The sequence below is a fragment of the Oncorhynchus tshawytscha genome, linkage group LG05 (assembly GCF_018296145.1).
Source record: "Oncorhynchus tshawytscha isolate Ot180627B linkage group LG05, Otsh_v2.0, whole genome shotgun sequence".
NCBI lineage: Eukaryota > Metazoa > Chordata > Actinopteri > Salmoniformes > Salmonidae > Oncorhynchus > Oncorhynchus tshawytscha.
Genome location: NC_056433.1, coordinates 11,441,259 through 11,461,640, shown reverse-complemented (window position 1 = coordinate 11,461,640; position 20,382 = coordinate 11,441,259). Strand labels below are relative to the sequence as shown.

Sequence of the window (20,382 nt, the reverse complement as noted above, 5' to 3'; positions counted from 1 at the left end):
ATAACATGATACTGAGCTCTAAGTTAGCAATAACATGATACTGAGCTCTAAGTTAGCAATAACATGATACTGAGCTCTAAGTTAGCAATAACATGATACTGAGCTCTAAGTGAGCAATAACATGATACTGAGCTCTAAGTTAGCAATAACATGATACTGAGCTCTAAGTTATCAATAACATGATACTGAGCTCTAAGTTATCAATAACATGATACTGAGCTCTAAGTTATCAATAACATGATACTGAGCTCTAAGTTAGCAATAACATGATACTGAGCCTTCAGTTAGCAATAACATGATACTGAGCCTTCAGTTAGCAATAACATGATACTGAGCCTTCAGTTAGCAATAACATGATACTGAGCTCTAAGTTAGCAATAACATGATACTGAGCTCTAAGTTAGCAATAACATGATACTGAGCTCTAAGTTATCCCTGTAGTCTTTATAAACTATACTGTAGTCTTTATAAACTGTACTGTAGCCTTTATAAACTGTACTGTAGCCTTTATAAACTGTACTGTAGTCTTTATAAACTGTACTGTAGTTTTTATAAACTGTACTGTAGCCTTTATAAACTGTACTGTAGTCTTTATAAACTGTACTGTAGTCTTTATAAACTGTACTGTAGCCTTTATAAACTGTACTGTAGTCTTTATAAACTGTACTGTAGTCTTTATAAACTGTACTGTAGTTTTTATAAACTGTACTGTAGCCTTTATAAACTGTACTGTAGTCTTTATAAACTGTACTGTAGCCTTTATAAACTGTACTGTAGTTTTTATAAACTGTACTGTAGCCTTTATAAACTGTACTGTAGTTTTTATAAACTGTACTGTAGTCTTTATAAACTGTACTGTAGTCTTTATAAACTGTACTGTAGCCTTTATAAACTGTACTGTAGCCTTTATAAACTGTACTGTAGCCTTTATAAACTGTACTGTAGTCTTTATAAACTGTACTGTAGTCTTTATAAACTGTACTGTAGTCTTTATAAACTGTACTGTAGCCCATATGACTGCTATCAGTACCATCACACTGTACTGTAGCCTACAAGAAGTGTGCCATATTCAACTGAAAGAGAACTACAAAATGCAAGTTAATGTAAAACTGAAGCTATGGGCATTATTTAAACCAGCACAGTAACATGCTTCACTGTTCTAGCAACAGAGGGAGAGAAAAACGTGACACTTACACACACATCGTCCGGAGTCCTGGTAGTAACTCTGTCTCTGCTTTCCAGTGAGTGAGTGAGAGTGTGTGTGTGTGTGTAGGTCTGTCTTTCCCCCTGCCCTCACCGAGAGCACGGCCAGGGTCTGCCAGAGGCACCGTAAAAACAAGCGCTCACGTGAGTACTACTCCACAGCGGGTCCCAAAATAAATAAAACGCGCATCCAAAAAAAGGAGAGATGGAGAAATAAAAATTATTGCGCATTTAAGAAGGTATGCTCATTTGCAATGCAACTACTCCCTCCCCTTAAACCCAAAATACTTTGGACAGAGTTTTCTTTCTCCGTCCGATCCGGAGAGAAAGAGAGAAGGAGAGAAAAGGAGAGAAAGAGAGAAGGTAAACCAGGGAAGGCTAGAGTAGGCGGAACTCTTCTGTTGGCTTGCTCTTACTACTCTTTCAGCTCGTTTCTTCCTTCCTCCTCTTGTGGGCAGCGAACATTAAACGCCGTGCTTCCAAGCAGTGGAATGTGACAGCGGGAAAGAGCGAGGAGGAAAAACAAAGAGAGAGAGAGAGCATGGGGCATATGGTGTCCACCTACACCAGGGGTGTCAAACTCATTTCGCCCGGTCTTCAACGAGGTCCGGAGGGCAGCACTGAAAATGTTTATTTCCACACTGTCTCTATCTATCGAGTCTAGCTTTCATTTCAGTGATAATTAGTGAACTGGACACATTTAAGAAACTATATGAATGTAGGTCCATTATAATTTATATACAGTTTACATTCGGTTTTAGTCATTTTAAAGTATATTGAGTTTCTCTCTCGCTCTACCCCTTTTTCCCTCTCCTCTCTCTGCCTCTCTCACTCTGCTTGTCTCTCTTTCTCTCTCTCTCACTCTGCTTGTCTTTCTCTCTCTCCCTCTCTGTTTGTCTCTCACTCTCACTCTGCTTGTCTCTCTGCCTCTCTCTCACTCTGCTTGTCTCTCTTTCTCTCTCCCTCACTCTGCTTGTCTCTCTTTCTCTCTCTCACTCTGCTTGTCTCTCTTTCTCTCTCTCACTCTGCTTGTCTCTCTGCCTCTCTCTCACTCTGCTTGTCTCTCTTTCTCTCTCCCTCTCTGTTTGTCTCTCACTCTCACTCTGCTTGTCTCTCTTTCTCTTTGCTTGTCTCTCTTTCTCTCTCTCACTCTGCTTGTCTCTCTTTCTCTTTGCTTGTCTCTCTTTCTCTCTCTCACTCTGCTTGTCTCTCTTTCTCTCTCACTCTGCTTGTCTCTCTTTCTCTCTCTCACTCTGCTTGTCTCTCTGCCTCTCTCTCACTATGCTTGTCTCTCTTTCTCTCTCTCACTCTGCTTGTCTCTCTTTCTCTCTCTCACTCTGCTTGTCTCTCTTTCTCTCTCTCACTCTGCTTGTCTCTCTTTCTCTCTCTCACTCTGCTTGTCTCTCTGCCTCTCTCTCACTCTGCTTGTCTCTCTGCCTCTCTCTCACTCTGCTTGTCTCTCTTTCTCTCTCTCACTCTGCTTGTCTCTCTTTCTCTCTCCCTCTCTGTTTGTCTCTCACTCTGCTTGTCTCTCTTTCTCTCTCTCAGTTTTCTTGTCTCTCTTTCTCTCTCCCTCACTCTGCTTGTCTATCTTTCTCTCTCTCACTCTGCTTGTCTCTCTGCCTCTCTCTCACTCTGCTTGTCTCTCTTTCTCTCTCCCTCTCTGTTTGTCTCTCACTCTCACTCTGCTTGTCTCTCTTTCCCTTTGCTTGTCTCTCTTTCTCACTCTCACTCTGCTTGTCTCTCTTTCTCTTTGCTTGTCTCTCTTTCTCTCTCTCACTCTGCTTGTCTCTCTTTCTCTCTCTCACTCTGCTTGTCTCTCTTTCTCTCTCTCACTCTGCTTGTCTCTCTGCCTCTCTCTCACTCTGCTTGTCTCTCTTTCTCTCTCTCACTCTGCTTGTCTCTCTTTCTCTCTCTCACTCTGCTTGTCTCTCTCTCTCTCTCTGCTTGTCTCTCTTTCTCTCACTCTGCTTGTCTCTCTGCCTCTCTCTCACTCTGCTTGTCTCTCTTTCTCTCTCTCACTCTGCTTGTCTCTCTTTCTCTCTCCCTCTCTGTTTGTCTCTCTTTCTCTCTCTCACTTTTCTTGTCTCTCTTTCTCTCTCCCTCTCTGTTTGTCTCTCACTCTCACTTTGCTTGTCTCTCTCTCACTCTGCTTCTCTCGCTCTCAATTTCAATTCAATTTAAGGGCTTTATTGACATGGGAAACGTATGTTTACATTGCCAAAGCAAGTGAAATAGATAATAAACAAAAGTGAAAAAAAAACAAAAATGAACAATAAACATTACACTCACAAAAGTTCCAAAATAATAAAGACTTTTCAAATGTCATATATTATTTGTGGGTCTGTGTAATCAGAGGGAAATATGTGTCTCTAATATGGTCATACATTTGGCAGGAGGTTAGGAAGTGCAGCTCAGTTTCCACCTCTCTCTCTCTCTCTCTGTTCCTCAACCACAGAAGGAAAACTGAAAGCAGCTATTGACTGGAAATGATTAGTGTCTGAAGACAAAATGAAAGCACGTCACTTACTCCACTCAGCTACCTGGGAAGAAGGTAAACACAGAATGTTGCTACAAAGGAACACAAAATTAGTAAACTTGCTTAGAGCATTGCAAGAATCATTTCAATGTGTTAGGCTTCTATTGTATGTCCAGAGTTTCCCCGACTTTCCAGACCAACAAAAGATGCCATTAGCAAACAAATATGGAAAAACCATAGTGCGTGTTCAAATTGTTCAATTTCTAAAGCTTATGAGGAAAAGCTTAACAGAACAGCTCTCCCCTTGACTGAAAAAATCAGAACGATGCCATTGTTTACCGTATACAAACCACCCGTAGGAGACCCAGATAGAGAGCGTTAGATAGAGTTAGATAGCGAGAGGTGGTACAGAGAGAGAGAGAGAGAGAGAAAGGGGGTACAGAGAGATAGTGGGAGAGAGAGAGAGAGAGAGAGAGGGGGAGAAAGTAGGAGAGAGAGCGAGAGAGAAATGGGGTACAGAGAGAATGGGAGAGAGAGAGAGAGAGAGAGGGGGAGAAAGTAGGAGAGAGAGCGAGAGAGAAATGGGGTACAGAGAGATAGTGGGAGAGAGAGAGAGAGAGCGAGAGAGAGAGAGAGAGAGAGAGAGAGAGAGCAAATGTACTGTACAAATGTAAAAATGTCCTGAGCAAATGTCAAATAGTCTTTTTACGAAATTACCGTACGACAGACCACGTTTTCACCCTGCACACCCTAATTGACAAACAAACAAACCAAAACAAAGGCAAAGTTTTCTCATGCTTTGTTGATTTCAATTTTTTTTTAACTCAATTTGGCATGAGGGCCTGCTATACAAATTGATGAAAAGTGGTATTGGGGGAAAAACATACAACATTATAAAATCCATGTACACAAACAACAAGTGTATGGTTAAAAGTCACAAAAAACCAACATAACATTTCCACAGGGCCGTGGGGTGAGACAGGGATGCAGCTTAAGCCCCACACTCTTCAGAACAGTCTGCAGCACCCGGCCTTACCCTACTAGAATATGAAGTCAAATGTTTACTGATTGCTGATGGTCTGGTGCTTCTGTCACCAACCAAGGAGGGCCTACAGCAGCACCTAGATCTTCTGCATAGATTGTGTCAGACCTACATCTCAGTAAGACAAAAATAATGGTGTTCCAAAAATGGTGCAGTTGCCAGGAACACAAATACAAATTCCATCTAGACACCGTTGCCCTAGAGCACACAAACAACTATACATACCTCGGCCTAAACTTCAGCGTCACAGGTAACTTCCACAAAGCTGTGAACGATCTGAGAGACAAGGCAAGAAGGGCAGTCTATGACATCAAAAGGAAAATAAAATTCAACATACCAATTAGGATCTGGCTAAAAATACTTGAATCAGTTATATGACCCACTGCCCTTAATGGTTATGAGGTCTGGGGTCCGCTCACTAACCAAGAATTCACAAAATGGGACAAACACCAAATTGCAGAATTCTGCAAAAGTATTCTCAGTGTACAATGTAAAACACCAAATAATGCATGCAGAGCAGAATTAGGGTGATACCTGCTAATGATCCAAATCCAGAAAAGAGCCGTTAAATTCTAAAACCACCTAAAAGGAAGCAATTCCCAAACCTTCCATAACAAAGCCATCACCTACAGAGAGATGAACCTGGAGAAGAGTCCCTTAATCAAGCTGGTCATGGGGCTCTGTTCACAAACACAAACAGACCCCCAGGACAGCAACACAATTAGATCCAACCAAATCATGAGAAAACAAAAAGATAATTACTTGACATATTGGAAAGAATTACAAAAAAAAACAGATCAAACTAGAATGCTATTTGGCCCTAAACAGAGAGTACACAGTGGCAGAATACCAGACCACTGTGACTGACCCAAACTTAAGGAAAGCTTTGACTATGTACAGACTGAGTGAGCACAGCCTTGCTATTGAGAAATGCCGTCGTAGGCAGACATGGCTCTCAAGAGGAGACAGGGTATGTGCACACTGCCCACAAAATGAGGTGGAAACTGAGATGCACTTCCTAACCTCCTGTCAAATGTATGACAATATTAGAGACCCATACTTCCCTCAGATTACACAAACCCAATCTTGATAAACTCCCATATCTACTGGGTGAAATGCCACAGTGTGCCATCACACAAGCAATATTTGTGACCTGTTGCCACACGAAAAGGGCAACCAGTGAAGAACCTTTTGTAATTTAACTATTTGCACATAAAATCAAATTTGAAATGTCTTTATTCTTTTGGAACTTTTGTGAGTGTAATGTTTACTGTTAATTTGAGTTGTTTATTTCACTTGTTTATTATGCACTTCACTTACATTGGCCATGCCAAAAAATGTATACCACTTAATTAAAACAACACATATCTTACTGTATGTCCCTTAGGAACCAAACCATCCCATCTGAAGTGTATTCAACTGAGAATTGTATCAAGTTCATAGAGATTGTGTTTATGTGTGTGTGTGTGTGTGTGTGTGTGTGTGTGCGCGCGTATGCGTGTGTGTACCAGCAGCTATTAGATGATGTGAGTGAGCTAGTTTGTGTGGGAGCGGGACAGACATCAGCTGATTAAACATGCTGACCAAGAGGTCCTGACCAAGCACAATCCTCTGACTGTCTGGCATCAGCAAATCACCATGGAAACCTCCCACCCACCTACCCAAACGCCAAAACGCCTCGAGTTCCTACCACAGCATCCGATTCGCTGACAGGACAGCTTGGGTAAAGTGCACAGACCACTTAACTGAAATCATTTCAATTCAATCCAACTCAATACATGAAACAAGTCAGGTTAACTATTTGAGGTGCTGTATTTATAGTTGTCGGATGCTGTTGAGCATTATGTTCTTGCTAAAACGTTGGTGCTGTAGCAAACATGTAAGCTAAGGGGACACTGATTTTCTCAGAAACAACTGACAAAACCAGTGTGTGTGTGTGTGTGTGTGTGTCAGTGCCACCTGCACTGATCCTCCACACACACACACTGCATGCACTCTACACACACACACACACACACACACACACACTCTCTCTACACACACACACTCTCTACACACACACACTCTACACACATCACAACTGCTGCTACCAGATTCTTATTATGATTGATAAATACTGCACAATTTAATAGTGCACAATTTAAACAATCCCCCAATCCTCTCTTCCCCAAACATGTGTAATATTGTACTATAAATTGGGCCTCCTGTATTCTACTGATGTTAACATGTTTATTCTGTTCTTCTGAGACATTTACTTTATGTTCCTATTATTATTTATTATTGTTGTTGCATTGTCCAGAAGGAACCTGCAAGTAAGCATTTCATTGGACGGTGTATGCCAGGAATTTCATTGGACGGTGTATACCAGGAATTTCATTGGACGGTGTATACCAGCAATTTCATTGGACGGTGTATACCAGGAATTTCATTGGACGGTGTATACCAGGAATTTCATTGGACGGTGTATGCCATATGTATCCTGTGTACACAAGTAATAAAACTTGAAACTTAATAGAAGTACTAGTGGATAGTAAGGGGATATCAGAACAGACAGTACTAGTGGATAGTGAGGTGATATCAGAACAGACAGTACTAGTGGATAGTGAGGGGATATCAGAACAGACAGTACTAGTGGATAGTGAGGGGATATCAGAACAGACAGTACTAGTGGATAGTGAGGTGATATCAGAACAGACAGTACTAGTGGATAGTGAGGGGATATCAGAACAGACAGTACTAGTGGATAGTGAGGTGATATCAGAACAGACAGTACTAGTGGATAGTGAGGGGATATCAGAACAGACAGTACTAGTGGATAGTGAGGGGATATCAGAACAGACAGTACTAGTGGATAGTGAGGTGATATCAGAACAGACAGTACTAGTGGATAGTAAGGGGATATCAGAACAGACAGTACTAGTGGATAGTGAGGTGATATCAGAACAGACAGTACTAGTGGATAGTGAGGGGATATCAGAACAGACAGTACTAGTGGATAGTGAGGTGATATCAGAACAGACAGTACTAGTGGATAGTGAGGTGATATCAGAACAGACAGTACTAGTGGATAGTGAGGTGATATCAGAACAGACAGTACTAGTGGATAGTGAGAGGATATCAGAACAGACAGTACTAGTGGATAGTGAGGTGATATCAGAACAGACAGTACTAGTGGATAGTGAGGTGATATCAGAACAGACAGTACTAGTGGATAGTGAGAGGATATCAGAACAGACAGTACTAGTGGATAGTGAGGTGATATCAGAACAGACAGTACTAGTGGATAGTGAGGTGATATCAGAACAGACAGTACTAGTGGATAGTGAGAGGATATCAGAACAGGATTCTTCTACCTATCATACTCGCATACAGCTCAACAGCCAACAGAGACCTGTGGTCAGTCATTTACTGTGTGTCATACCCTCCTGATCATCTCCATTCAGATGTGTGTGTGTGTATGTGTTAAATGGTATCCAAAACTGACAGGATGATGCAGGGGGAAGCAGGCCAAGTGGACCCAGTGCTGTTTAGCTGGCCTGCAGATAAGAAAAGGCACACACACACACACACACACACACACACACACTACACTACACTACACTACACACCTGAGCCAAAATAAACATCTCCCCAGCAGTTTCACAGTATGCTGATGACAGTGTGGAATTGGGGGATGGGCCTGTATGGATGCATGCTTGCCGTGTACGTTGGAACAATATGTGTCTCTGTATTAGCATATGTGTGTATGTGTGTGTGTGTGTGTGTGTGTGTGTGTGTGTGTGTGTGTGTGTATGCGTGTTCTCTTACATGTGTAACTCCCATCAACATCGTTAACTCACATTCACATGCATTCATTACTCACATCCACTAATAACTCACATCAACATCCACCCAGAACTCACATCAACATCCATCCATAACCCATAACTCACATCAACATCCACCCAGAACTCACATCACATCCATCCATAACCCATAACTCACATCAACATCCATCCATAACTCACATCAACATCCATCCATAACTCACATCAACATCCATCCATAACTCACATCAACATCCATCCATAATCCATCAACATCCACCCAGAACTCACATCAACATCCACCCATAACCTATAACTCACAACAACATCCATCCATAATCCATCAACGTCCATCCATAACTCACATCAACATCCACCCAGAACTCACATCAACATCCATCCATAACCCATAACTCACATCAACATCCATCCATAACTCCATCAACATCCATCCATAACTCACATCAACATCCACCCAGAACTCACATCAACATCCATCCATAACGCACATCAACATCCATCCATAACCTATAACTCACAACAACATCCATCCATAACCCATAACTCACATCAACATCCATCCATAACCTATAACTCACATCAACATCCATCCATAACCTATAACTCACATCAACATCCATCCAGAACTCACATCAACCTCCATCCATAACCTATAACTCACATCAACATCCACCCAGAACTCACATCAACATCCATCCATAACCCATAACTCACATCAACCTCCATCCATAACCTATAACTCACATCAACATCCACCCAGAACTCACATCAATATCCATACATAACCTATAACTCACATCAACATCCATCCATAACCCATAACTCACATCAACATCCACCCATAACTCACATCAACATCCACCCAGAACTCACATCAACATCCATCCATAACTCACATCAACATCCACCCAGAACTCACATCAACATCCATCCATAACCCATAACTCACATCAACATCCATCCATAACTCACATCAACATCCACCCAGAACTCACATCAACATCCATCCATAACCCATAACTCACATCAACATCCATCCATAACTCACATCAACATCCATCCATAACCCATAACTCACATCAACATCCATCCATAACCCATAACTCACATCAACATCCACCCATAACTCACATCAACGTCCATCCATAACTCACATCAACATCCACCCAGAACTCACATCAACATCCATCCATAACCCATAACTCACATCAACATCCATCCATAACTCACATCAACATCCACCCAGAACTCACATCAACATCCATCCATAACTCACATCAACATCCATCCATAACTCACATCAACATCCATCCATAACCCATAACTCACATCAACATCCACCCATAACTCACATCAACGTCCATCCATAACTCACATCAACATCCACCCATAACTCACATCAACATCCATCCATAACCCATAACTCACATCAACATCCATCCATAACTCACATCAACATCCACCCAGAACTCACATCAACATCCATCCATAACCCATAACTCACATCTCCATCCATAACCATAACTCACATCAACATCCACCCAGAACTCACATCAATATCCATACATAACCTATAACTCACATCAACATCCATCCATAACCCATAACTCACATCAACATCCACCCATAACCATCAACATCCACCCAGAACTCACATCAACATCCATCCATAATCCATAACTCACATCAACATCCACCCATAACTCACATCAACGTCCATCCATAACTCACATCAACATCCACCCATAACTCACATCAACATCCATCCATAACCCATAACTCACATCAACATCCATCCATAACTCACATCAACATCCACCCAGAACTCACATCAACATCCATCCATAATCCATAACTCACATCAACATCCATCCATAACTCACATCAACATCCATCCATAATCCATAACTCACATCAACATCCACCCAGAACTCACATCAACATCCACCCATAACTCACATCAACATCTACCCATAACCCATAACCCATAACTCATACCAACATCCATCCATAACTCATATCAACATCCATCCATAACCCATAACTCACATCCACATCCATCCATAACTCACATCAACATCCATCCATAACTCACATCAACATCCATCCAAAACTCACATCCACATCCATCCATAACCCCTAACTCACATCCACATCCATCCATAACCCATAACTCACATCCATCCATAACTCACATCAACATCCATCCATAACTCACATCCACATCCATCCATAACTCACATCAACATCCATCCAAAACTCACATCCATCCATAACTCACATCCACATCCATACATAACCCATAACTCACATCTACATTCATCGATAACTCACATCCACATCCATCCATAACTAATAACACACAGGCCTCCTACTCTGGCACTCAGGTAATAAAGCCCCACTGACTTATCAAGATAAAGTCTCTCTCTTTAAACTTCCCAACTTCACATAGACGCCCCCTCGCTGTGCACTGGTGTAATAGATGGCCCCGAACGGCCCTCTGAACGACATAAGAAATCTTTGAACAAGTGGAGGTTAGTGGTAAGTTTGGTAGGTTAGTGGAGGTTAGTGGTAGGTTTAGTAGGTTAGTGGAGGTTAGTGGTAGGTTTGGTCGGTAAGTGGTAGGTTTGGTAGGTTAGCGATAGGTTTGGTAGGTTAGTGGAGGTTAGCGGTAGGTTCCAACAGGAGATAAAAGGTAAAAGAATGCCTAATAAATGTTGGTGATTGGCAACAGGAAATTGATCAATTGCAGCACTTAGCTGGCTGAGACAAGATCAGACAGAGGAGAGAAGGGGAGTGGGGGGCCTTGGGTGAGGACTGAGTGGGGAACTGGAGAAAGGAGCAGCCTCCAGGCTGGAGATTAGCACCTGAGACTAAAGCATGAGGTTAGCACCTGAGACTAAGGCTGGAGGTTAGCACCAGAGACTAAGGCTGGAGGATAGCACCAGAGACTAAGGCTGGAGGTTAGCACCAGAGACTGAGGCCTACAGGCTGGAGGTTAGCGTAGAGACTAAGGCCTACGGGCTCAGGACTGGAGAATATGGACCCAGGGAACTAGATGAGGTGGTTATACTGGTGTAAGGTATATGCTAGAAGAAAGGGTTGCTACATAGAACCAAAAAGGGTCACCTTGTGTGAAGGGGAGATCTGGGACAGGAAGTGTGTGTGTGTGGGTGTGTGATCTGTGGGGAGACTGATGACTCATTCCAGGCCATTTACGGCTTTGTTATTGCTAAGGAGTGAGTCTATCCCCTCAGGAGTGATCAAGACCATTTTGTAAGTAAGAAAACATAAAACATGTTTAATCTTCAATATGTCTTATCTTGAGATTAAAGGCACAGTGCAGTCAAATTTCCACAGTACATAATGAGGTTGAAATAATATTGTGAAATTGTGAAAATGATGATGATGCCCTTTCAGTGTAAAAGCTGTTTGGTGGGATGTAGTTTTGGCCTACCTGGTGACATCACCAGGAAGTAAATTAGTTAATAGACCAACAAGAAAGAGTTCCAAACCTCTCTGCCAATAACGGCTAGTTTTAAGTTTTCCCCTCCCAACTCAGACCACTCCCAGACAGTCCTAGCAGAATTCTTGCTTGATAAATTGCTATTTGCTAAGAAGCTATTTTTGTTTCTTTTTGACCATTTCATTGGCAACAATCACAGTAAAGTACTTCATTGTTACCAAGAAGTCTTATTAAGTTGTATTTATAGTTTTACTGCTAACGTCATATGGAATTGTTTTAAGATGGTCACACCAAAGATAATTTAGCTATTTGATATTGAATTTTAGGACCCTATTATGTATCAAAAAAATTAAATAAGCAAGTATTTGATGAAACATTACATTTTGTCTTACTGCTATTAGCCCATAGAAACACATTGAATACCAGATACATACATGGAAAAACAGATTGTCCCCAAAACATTTGAAAGTTTCTGTCCTATTTCAGAGCGATACAGTATAAGAAAGATACAAAATAATAATAATTGTTTACCCATATTTTACCGATTTGTTTGGCACTAAACTTCTTCCATATACACTAATTGTACAAAACATTAGGAACACCTTCCTAATACTGAATTGCACCCCATTTTGCCCTCAAAATAGCCTCAATTCATTGGGGCATGGACTCTACAAGGTGTCAAAAGCGCTCCACAAGAATACTGGCCCATGTTAATGCTTGACCACAGTTGTGTCGAGTTGGCTCAATGTCCTTTGGGTGGTGGATTCTTGATACACATGGGAAACTGTTGAGCGTGAAAAACTCAGCAGCGTTGCTTAATGGTAGGGAGGGTGCCAGGTTTTCTCCAGACATGACGCTTGGCAATCAGGCCATCTTGGTTTCATCAGTCCAGAGAATCTCCTTTTAGAGTGGCCTTTTATTGTCCCCAGCACAAGGTGCTCCTGTGTAATGGTCATGCTGTTTAATCAGCTTTTTGATAAGCCACACTTGGCAGGTGGATGGATTATCTTGGCAAAGAACAAAATGCTCACTAACACAGATGTAAACAAATATGTGCACAAAATTTGAGAGAAATAACACTTTACATGTTGAGTTTATTTTTTGTTTAGTGTAGCTTCTGACATTTGGTAGGCCATTTGTTTGTCAACTAGAGTTAAAAACATGCAGCTTCTCTTTTGTCATAGCCTAGCCTGTTGCCCCAGAAGAATAATTACAGTAGTCCTCACCAGAATAATGTCTTACATCGATAGAATGAATGCATGAGTATTATAGTTAACACCGACGGTAAAGTTGTCTGTTGCGTTTAGGGACCGGAGGGAAAACGCAATAACTTCAAAACAGTGAAAAGATTGGTGCTGTGCAAAATGTTCAAATAACATCAGTTTGATGGGTTTTAAGGAAATAACAAGCTTAGAGAAGGATGAAAACAAGTCTTCAGTTGGTCATCACTATGTGGTTGAAATACTGTCTGCTTGCATAACAGTGTCAAAGATAACACATTACACACACATTCGATGCTGAAAGAAAGAAATCATAGTTCTCCACTCCTGTTCCCGAGACAAAATGAACATTTGTTGTATCATTTTACTGCAATAAATGCATAATTCTGCAGGAATTAATATTATATTATTCTATATTTAGAGGTTATAGACCTAAAGTTAATATTATATTATATGTTAGAGGTTATAGACCTACAGTTAATATTATATTATATGTTAGAGGTTATAGACCTACAGTTAATATTATATGTTAGAGGTTATAGACTTACAGTTAATATTATATTATATGTTAGAGGTTATAGACCTACAGTTAATATTATTCTATATGTTAGAGGTTATAGACCTACAGTTGATATTATATGTTAGATGTTATAGACCTACAGTTAATATTATATTATTCTATGTTAGAAGATATCCTGTTTGGGATAGGGGGCAGCATTTTCACGTCTGGATGAAAAGCGTGCCCAGAGTAAACTGCCTGCTACTCAGGCCCAGTTGTTAATATATGCATAATATTAGTAGATTTGGATAGAAAACACTCTGACGATTCTAAAACTGTTTGAATGATGTCTGTGAGTATAACATAACTCATATGGCAGACGAAAACCTGAGACAAATCCAACCAGGAAGTGGGAAATCTGAGGTTTGTAGTTTTTCAACTCATTGCCTATCCAATATACAGTGTCTATGGGGTCATATTGCACTCCCTAAGGCTTCCACTAGATGTCAACAGTCTTTAGAACCTTGTTTGATGCTTCTACTGTGAAGGAGGGGGGAATGAGAGCTGAATGAGTCAGAGGTCTGCCAGAGTGGCATGAGCTGATCATGCGCGCTCACGTGAGAGTTAGCTTGCGTTCCATTGCATTTCTACAGACAAAGGAATTTTCCTGTTGGAACATTATTGAAGATTTATGATAAAAACATCCTAAAGATTGATTCTATACTTCGTTTGACATGTTTCTACGAACTGTAATATGACTTTTCCTCTGAACTCTTCCTTGGACCTGCCCCCGCGTCGTGAGTTTGGATTTGTGAACTGAACGCGCTAACAAAAGGAGGTATTTGGACATAAATTATGGACTTTATCGAACAAATCAAACATTTATTGTGGAACTGGGATTCCTGGGAGTGCATTCTGATGAAGATCATCAAAGGTAAGTGAATATTTATAACGGTATTTCTGACTTCTGTTGACTCCACAACATGGCGGATATCTGTATGGCTTGTTTTGTTGTCTGAGCACTGTACTCAGATTATTGCATGGTTTGCTTTTTCCGTAAAGTAAAAAAAACACACAAATCAAATCAAATCAAATCAAATTTTATTTGTCACATACACATGGTTAGCAGATGTTAATGCGAGTGTAGCGAAATGCTTGTGCTTCTAGTTCCGACAATGCAGTAATAACGAACAAGTAATCTAACTAACAATTCCAAAAAAACTACTGTCTTATAACACAGTGTAAGGGGATAAAGAATATGTACATAAGGATATATGAATGAGTGATGGTACAGAGCAGCATAGGCAAGATACAGTAGATAATATCGAGTACAGTATATACATATGAGATAAGTATGTAAACCAAGTGGCATAGTTAAAGTGGCTAGTGATACATGTATTACATAAGGATGCATAAGGACTACCCTCTGGAGAGCCTTACGGTTGAGTAGGGCGGTGGCAGTTGCCATACCAGGCGGTGATACAGCCCGCCAGGATGCTCTCGATCTTTGTGCATCTGTAGAAGTTTGTCCTGGAGGGCAGGAGTGCTTTTGGTGACAAGCCGGTTGAATTTCTTCAGCCTCCTGAGGTTGAAGTTTGTGAGTGCTTTTGGCGCTCAGCCTCCTGCGCCTTCCTCACGATGCTGTCTGTGTGAGTGGACCAATTCAGTTTGTCTGTGATGTGTATGCCGAGGAACTTAAAACTTGCTACCCTCTCCACTACTGTTCCATCGATGTGGATGGGGGTGTTCCCTCTGCTGTTTCCTGAAGTCCACAATCATCTCCTTAGTTTTGTTGACGTTGAGTGTGAGGTTATTTTCCTGACACCATACTCCGAGGGCCCTCACCTCCTCCCTGTAGGCCGTCTCGTCGTTGTTGGTAATCAAGCCTACCACTGTTGTGTCGTCCGCAAACTTGATGATTGAGTTGGAGGCGTGCATGGCCACGCAGTCGTGGGTGAACAGGGAGTACAGGAGAGGGCTCAGAACGCACCCTTGTGGGGCCCCAGTGTTGAGGATCAGCGGGGAGGAGATGTTGTTGCCTACCCTCACCACCTGGGGGCGGCCCGTCAGGAAGTCCAGTACCCAGTTGCACAGGGCGGGGTCGAGACCCAGGGTCTCGAGCTTGATGACGAGCTTGGAGGGTACTATGGTGTTGAATGCCGAGCTGTAGTCGATGAACAGCATTCTCACATAGGTATTCCTCTTGTCCAGATGGGTTAGGGCAGTGTGCAGTGTGGTTGAGATTGCATCGTCTGTGGACCTATTTGGGCGGTAAGCAAATTGGAGTGGGTCAAGGGTGTCAGGTAGGGTGGAGGTGATGTGGTCCTTGACTAGTCTCTCAAAGCACTTCATGATGACGGATGTGAGTGCTACGGGCGGTAGTTGTTTAGCTCAGTTACCTTAGCTTTCATGGGAACAGGAACAATGGTGGCCCTCTTGAAGCATGTGGGAACAGCAGACTGGTATAGGGATTGATTGAATATGTCCGTAAACACACCGGCCAGCTGGTCTGCGCATGCTCTGAGGGCGCGGCTGGGGATGCCGTCTGGGCCTGCAGCCTTGCGAGGGTTAACACGTTTAAATGTCTTACTCACTTCGGCTGCAGTGAAGGAGAGACCGCATGTTTCCGTTGCAGGCCGTGTCAGTGGCACTGTATTGTCCTCAAAGCGGGCAAAAAAGTTATTTAGTCTGCCTGGGAGCAAGACATCCTGGTCCGTGACTGGGCTGGGTTTCTTCCTGTAGTCAGTGATTGACTGTAGACCCTGCCACATGCCTCTTGTGTCTGAGCCGTTGAATTGAGATTCTACTTTGTCTCTGTACTGGCGCTTAGCTTGTTTGATAGCCTTGCGGAGGGAATAGCTGCACTGTTTGTATTCAGTCATGTTACCAGACACCTTGCCCTGATTAAAAGCAGTGGTTCGTGCCTTCAGTTTCACACGAATGCTGCCACAGCGGTTGCATTAAGGAGAAGTATATCTCTAATTCTGTGCATAACACTTGTATCTTATATTAAAGATCATTATGACTATTTCTGTAAATTGATGTGGCTCTCTGCAAATTCGACTGATGTTTTCGAGGCACAACATTACTGAACAATAACGGCCAATGTCAACTGAGATCTTTGGATATAAATATGAACTTTATGGAACAACACATACATGTATTGCGTAACATGTAGTCCTATGAGTGCCATCTGATGAAGATCATCAAAGGTTAGTGATTAATTTGATCTCTATTTCTGCTTTTTTGTGACTCCTCTCTTAGGCTGGAAAATGGATGTATGTGTTTTTGTGACTAGGCTCTGACCTAACAAAATCATATGTTGTGCTTTTGCTGTAAAGCCTTTTTGAAATTGGACACGATGGGTAGATTAACAAGAAGTTAAGCTTTAATTTGGTGTATTGCACTTGTGAATATATGAAAGTTACATATTAAAAATATATATTTTTGAATTTTGCTTGCTGCCTTTTCAGCGGAATGTTGTCGAGGGGTTCCATCTTTCAGTTACTATTCCATTTAATCCATATGAACTTTAATGAGGAATATTGTGTTTATTCATGGATACAGGGCTACTCATGAGTGGGATATCAATGGTGCATGTAAACAGTTTATCCTGAATATGACCATAAGCGGGATATAAGCGACTATCCGGTATACTGTGCTCATGTAAATGTGGTTGCTATCTGGCAAGCCTCTGCCGAGTCCCCGACAACCGGAAGTTCCGATTTTCAGGGAAAATTAAGAGAGAGCTGTGATGCGACTTCCCGCATTTGGTGGTTAACAACGCGACACTCCATCTTAACTCCTCCTCCACATTTACTGGATTGGTTGAACATTGCAGAAGAGAACCTCCGACAGTTATTTTTCTTCTCGAGAAGACCAGTATGTAGTGGATCTAGTTTCAGACATTTATTTTACGTCTGCTAGTTTAGGTTAGGCAAGCCCAGACATCCTAGGAAAGGAAACCTAGGAAATCCTATGGTTTACTTCTCCCACTGTGATACCATAGACATATAACCACATTGCATGATTTATGAATGGCAAAGAGTTTTCTGAGATTGACTTTATTCAGTCAGTTTGACACCTTTTATGAACTATTTAACACTTGCTATTCAGTTGTCAATCAAAGCACAGTAAATAGCCTATGCGCCACGACTCCGTGTGGCTGGCTCTGAGAAACACGCAAAAAAAAAAAAATTATGCGCCAGAAAACCATAATTAGGCTAAGTAGATTTCTGCTCAACCCACATTACATGGGACCTGCAAATTGACAAGCATCATGCTCTCTCCCCTCCATGTTAAGAAATTTTACTGCAACCAAGCCCAGGGCGCAAAAATTATACCGGGAGGCGGGACAGACAGCAGACTGTATTTCCCTGTCATTGTACGCTTTGTGACCGACAGGCACCTATCATGTCAATAGATTGTGAGAAGGTACTTATCGTTCAATCCCGGCAGGAGAAGGCTCGACGTACTAGCGAACTGAAACTTTTAAATGAAAAGTAGACTAGTTAATATGAAGTGGAAAAAGTAGTTGGCTGAAAATGAGTCTGAAACCTGCTCAGACGACGACAGTCGCTAATGGAAAACACTGCATTCCACTACAGATAGAAGGATTTCTCCTTGCCAAAAGTCTCCCCTGCACTACACACCCTGCATCAACACACACACACACACACACACACACCTTCTCTTCATCCATTTCCCTACATTATGCCTACTCCATTATTTATTTTTCTTCCATTTTTTCCCACCATACCTAAGCACACACTATCTCTGGAGCTGGTCAGGAGCACACTCTGGAGCTGGTCAGGAGCACACACTACATCTCTGGAGCTGGTCAGGAGCACACACTATCTCTGGAGCTGGTCAGGAGCACACACTATCTCTGGAGCTGGTCAGGAGCACACTCTGGAGCTGGTCAGGAGCACACACTACATCTCTGGAGCTGGTCAGGAGCACACTCTGGAGCTGGTCAGGAGCACACACTATCTCTGGAGCTGGTCAGGAGCACACTCTGGAGCTGGTCAGGAGCACACACTACATCTCTGGAGCTGGTCAGGAGCACACACTATCTCTGGAGCTGGTCAGGAGCACACACTATCTCTGGAGCTGGTCAGGAGCACACACTATATCTCTGGAGCTGGTCAGGAGCACACACTATCTCTGGAGCTGGTCAGGAGCACACACTATATCTCTGGAGCTGGTCAGGAGCACACACTATATCTCTGGAGCTGGTCAGGACCACACACTACATCTCTGGAGCTGGTCAGGAGCACACACTATATCTCTGGAGCTGGTCATGAGTACACACTATATCTTTGGAGCTGGTCAGGAGCACACACTATATCTCTGGAGCTGGTCATGAGTACACACTATATCTTTGGAGCTGGTCAGGAGCACACTCTATATCTCTGGAGCTGGTCATGAGTACACACTATATCTTTGGAGCTGGTCAGGAGCACACTGGAGCTGGTCAGGAGCACACACCATATCTCTGGAGCTGGTCAGGAGCACACTCTATATCTCTGGAGCTGGTCAGGAGCACACTCTACATCTCTGGAGCTGGTCAGGAGCACACTCTACATCTCTGGAGCTGGTTAGGAGCACACTCTACATCTCTGTATATCAACGTAGAGACGAGGAGGGTCAGACAGAGATTAAAAAGACTCAAATCTCTACTGTTTTTCTATTGATAGATATTGGACAGCTCTTGTTCTGATCGATACTGGACAGCTCTTGTTCCGATAGATACTGGACAACTCCTGTAGAGCATTCAAACAGGGTTCCGGACAGAGGTTGATCAGCATTAGGGGGTTGTGTGAGTGTATGGGTTAGGTGGACACGCATTGTCATTTGGGTTGGTGAGTATGTGTGATGTGTGTCGCTGCTAACATGTCCCGTCTGAAAGGCTCCAGGCCCTGGCAGCATTGATGGATCAATCCCTGGATCAGCAGGCATCTGGACAATGTGTGTGTGTGTGTGTGTTATGAATGTGCGTGTTAACAAATGATATTGTGCCAGCTCAGGATTAGCCTGGGGGTGTGGTGGCTGGATAGACGGAGACGAAACCCGTCTCTCTTCCGTCGAGACAGAGAGCAGACACTAAACTGTCAAGCACCACTCCTACAAACACCAGACAGTCATCAGACATGATAAATATAGAGAGAGACAGACGCACAGACGGAGAGAGACGGACAGACGGACGGACGGACGGACAGAGACAGACGGACAGTGATAAAAGGCCGGGAAAAACCTTGGGCCACATACGTAGTTGTATCAATAGGCAGCCATCCACATCAGCCCCACATCGACATAGATGAACACACACACGGAGCATGAGGTCTGATACCAACAGGCTCAGAGACACTTTCAAACTACAAGCCATCAGACTGCTGAACACTTGAACTGGACTGACAACCTGCACCAGCTTTCCGCACCTTAGCACACACACACACACACACACACACACACACACACACACACACACACACACACACACACAAGATTGCTAAAAACTGCACAAATTAAACACTTGTTCCCTAATGTCCTCTTCCACAAACATGTGTAAATATTGTACTATAAATTGGGCCTCCTGTATCATACTGATGTTAACATGTTTATTCTGTTCTTCTGAGACATTTAC

The 20,382-nt window shown here is 42.5% G+C and overlaps 1 protein-coding gene across 2 annotated transcripts in view; it reads right to left on the bottom strand.

Annotated features, from left to right (window-relative positions):
• Positions 1-20,382, bottom strand: part of LOC112249916 (protein eva-1 homolog A) — a 163,744-nt gene that overhangs the window by 66,696 nt on the left and 76,666 nt on the right. The window contains exon 1 of one of the 2 annotated variants that reach the window (XM_042321464.1): positions 1,195-2,030. The exons of the other annotated variant lie outside the window; for it this stretch is intronic. The gene's annotated coding sequence lies outside the window, so the exon portion shown is untranslated. Of the gene's footprint in view, positions 1-1,194; positions 2,031-20,382 lie in introns of those variants that run through there. 2 annotated transcript variants of the gene reach the window in all.